The following is a 4,403-nucleotide window of genomic DNA, read 5'->3' on the forward strand; positions in this document are numbered from 1 at the left end:
GTTGGAGGAGAGTGTAAGAGCAACTAAAAAGACAAAAACAGAGAAAGAAAATCAAGCAAAATATGAAAAACAAATCCAAAGAAAATATGGCTAATATAAATAATTCCTTGAAAGTAATAACACTGAATGTCAATGGATTAAACTCACCTGTCAAGAGAGTCAGAAGATTGGATAAGGAAATATGACCCATATATATGCTGTCTACAAGAAACACATCTTAGACCCAGGGATTCAAGGAGGTTGAAAGTGAATGGCTGGAAAACAATCTTACAAGCAAACAATAACCAAAAAAGAGCAGGAGTAGCTATATTAATATCAGACAAAATAGACTTTAAATGCAAAACAATTGTGAGAGACAAAGATGGACACTACATATTAGTGAAAGGGATACTCTTTCAAAAAGAAAGAATAATCATAAACATTTATGCTCCTAACAAGGGTGCCTCCAAATACATGAGGCAAACACTGGAAAAACTAAGCAAAGGAATAGATGCCTCTGCAATTACAGTGGGGGACCTTAATACACCACTTTCAACTTTGGACAGAACAACTCAAAAAAGAATCAATAAAGAAACAAAGACTTTGAACAATATTTTAGAGGAGCCAGACCTAGTAGACATATACAGAACTTTACACCCAAATACAGCAGGATATACAATCTTCTCAAGTGCACATGGATCATTCTCCAAGATAGCTCACATGCTAGGCCACAGAAAAAGTCTCAATGAATTCAGAAATATTGAATTCATACAAAATAATTTCTCTGACCACAGTGGAATGAAGCTGGAAATCTGCAAGGGCCAGAGACCCAGATTTGGCACCAAGATTTGGAAGTTAAACAACACACTCTTAGAAAAACAGTGGGTCAAGGAGGAAATCTCAAAAGAAATTAATAACTACCTTGAAACTAATGAAAATGATAACACAACATATCCAAACTTATGGGATACAGCAAAAGCAGTACTGAGAGGGAAATGTATAGGCATAAATTCATACGTCAAAAAAGAAGAAAGAGCTAAAATTGAAGAATTAACTGCACACTTGGAGGAATTACTAAAAAAACAACAAACTAACCCCAAAGGAAGAAGAAAGAAAGAAATAATAAAGATTGGAGCAGAACTAAATGAAATAGAAAATAAGAAAGCACTCGAAAAAATAAACAAAACCAAGAGCTGGTTCTTTGAGAAGATCAATAAAATTGACAAACCCTTAGCTAGGCTAACAAAGAAAAAGAGAAGATGCAAATACACAAAATAAGAAATGAGAAAGGAGATATCACCACTGACCCCACAGAAATAAAGACTATCATAAGAGAATATTTTGAAAAACTTTATTCCAACAAAAACGAGAATTTAGAGGAAATGGACAAATTCCTAGAAACACATAAGCAGCCTACATTGACAAAAGAAGAAATTGACAATCTCAAAAAGCCAATCACAAGTAAAGAAATAAAATCAATCATTAAAAACCTCCCAACTAAGAAGAGCCCTGGGCCAGATGGCTTCACGGGTGAATTCTACCAAACATTCTGGAAACTACTAACACCAGTCTTGCTTAAACTCTTCCAAAAAATTTAAACAGAAGGAACATTTCCTAACTCATTCTATGATGCCAACAGTACTCTGGTACCAAAGCCAAACAAAGACACCACAAGAAAGAAAAATTACAGACCAATCTCTCTAATGAACCTAGACGCAAAAATCCTCAACAAAATACTTGCCAATCATATTCAACAACACTAATTATACATCATGGCCAAGTGGGATTCATTCCTGATATGTAAGGATGGTTCAACATAAGAAAATCAATTAATGTAATACACCACACAAACAGATTGAAGAGAAAAATCACATGATCATATCTATAGATGCAGAAAAAGCATTTGACAAATTACAGAACTCTTTCTTGATAAAAACACTGCAAAAGATCGGAATACAAGTAAACTTTCTGAACATGATAAAGAGTATATACGAAAAACCCACAGCTAATCTCATTTACAATGGTGAAATCCTAAAATCTTTCCCTCTAAGATCAGGACCAAGACAAGGATGCCCACTATCACCCCTCCTATTTAACATAGTCTTACAAGTACTTGCTCGAGCACTGAGGGAAGAACCAGACATAAAAGGCACCCAGATTGGAAAGGAAGAAGTCAAAATTTCCCTATTTGCAGATGATATGATCCTATACATAAAAAACCCTGGGAAGTCTACAAAAAAGTTTCTGGAACTTATAAATGAGTTCAGTAAAGTTGCAGGTTACAAGATCAATGCGCAAAAATCAGTAGCATTTCTGTACACCAACAATGAGCAATCTGAGGAGAAAATCAGGAATCAAATACCATTCACAATATTAAATTTAAAAAAGCAAATACCTAGGAATAAATTTAACTAAAGATGTAAAAGACTAATACACAGAAAGCTACACAACACTATTCAAGGAAATTAAAGAAGACCTAAATAAATGGAAGAATATTCCCTGTTCACGCAAAGGAAGACTAAATATTATTAGGATGTCTATCCTACCAAAACTGATCTACAGATTCAATACAAGCCCAATAAAAATCAACACAGCATTCTTTAATGAACTAGAGAAACTAACCATGAAATTTATTTGGAAAGGAAAGAGACCCCAAATAGCCAAAGACATATTGAAAAAGAAAAATGAAATTGGAGGAATCACACTACCTGACTTCAAAACATAGTACAAAGATACAGTAGTGAAAAAGGCATGATATTGGCACAAGGATAGACACACTGACCAATGGAACTGAATTGAGAGTTCTGATATAGATCCTTATATATACAGCTATATGGTATTTGACAAGGTCACCAAACCCTCTCAACTGGGGAGAATGACCTCTTGAACAAATGGTGTCTGGAGAACTGGATATGCATATGCAAAAGAATGAAAGAGGATTACCATCTCACACTTTACACAAAAATCAACTCAAGATGGATCAAAGACCTAAATGTAAGAGCCAAGACCATAAAGATCTTGGAAAACAATGTAGGGAAGCATCTACAGGACCTTGTAATAGGAAATGGCTTCATGAACTTCACACCAAAAGCATGAGCAGCAAAAGAACAAATAGATAAATGGGACTTCCTCAAAATTAAAGCCTTCTGCACCTCAAAGGAGTTTGTCAAGAAAGTGAAAAGAGCCTACATAATGGGAGAAAATATTTGGTAACCATATATCTGATAGGAGGCTTATATCTTGCATATATAAAGAACTCCTATATCTCAAAAATAAAAAGACAAACAGCCCATTTGAAAAATGGGCAAAAGATTTGAACAGACACTTCTCAAAGAAGATATACAAATGGCTAAAAAACACATGAAAAACACTCAAAATCACTAGCTGTTAGGGAAATGCAAATCAAAACAACAATGAGATACCATTTTACTCCCATAAGACTGGCCGTTAACAAAAAATCAGAAGACTACAATTGTTGGAGAGGATGTGGAGGAATGGGAACACTCATCCACTGCTGGTGGGAATGTAGAAGGATCCAGACATTCTGGAGGATGGTTTGGTGGTTTCTCAAAAAACTAGCTATAGATTTGCCATATGACCCAGCAATTCCACAGCTCGGTATATACCCAGTAGAACTGAAAACAAGGACACAAACTGATATATGCACATCAATGTTCATAGCAGCACTGGTCACTATTGTCAAAAGTTGGAATCAACCCAAATGCCCATCAACAGATGAATGGATAAATAAAATGTGGTATATACATACAATGGAATACTACTCACCTATAAGAACAAATACAGTACAAACACATGTGATAACATGGATGAATCTTGAGAACCTTATGTTGAGTGAAACAACCCAGGCATTGAAGGACAAATACTACATGACCTCTCTGATGTGAAATATTTAAACCAAGCTGTCTCAGAAAGCTAGAGACTGGATGATAGGCTTAAAGGAAGTTGGGGGGGGCGGGTAGAGGAAGGTTGTAAGCTGACACCTGCATGGGTGAACTCTATTAAGCTAGAGGTAAGTATTTGTATAGGGCGGGATAAAATGGGGGCATAGTGATACCTTTGGGTGGGGCTTGTGGGCTTGAGGGGGGCTAGGGATGAAAGGATGGGTCAGATGACCCAAGAAATTGGGGGGATAGTGGGGGGAACATTTGAACATAAAAGATTGTCAGGTATGTGGTTGAAATTATAATGTAGAGAAAACTCTTTAGAAAATATAATACGGAAGGTTACCTGTTTAAGATGCTTAAGGGAGGGCATCTGACCCAGAGCCAGCTTCTAGGGAGTGTGTGAGTGCTCATTTTGTCATAGTGGGTTATATCATTGGGTGGAGACCCATACAATGAGAGTGAAGGTGTACCCACATCCTGAGGAGGACTGGTGTTCTCAAACAGAGGGAATTGTATCAG

This window comes from Dasypus novemcinctus, chromosome 1 (assembly GCF_030445035.2).
Source record: "Dasypus novemcinctus isolate mDasNov1 chromosome 1, mDasNov1.1.hap2, whole genome shotgun sequence".
NCBI lineage: Eukaryota > Metazoa > Chordata > Mammalia > Cingulata > Dasypodidae > Dasypus > Dasypus novemcinctus.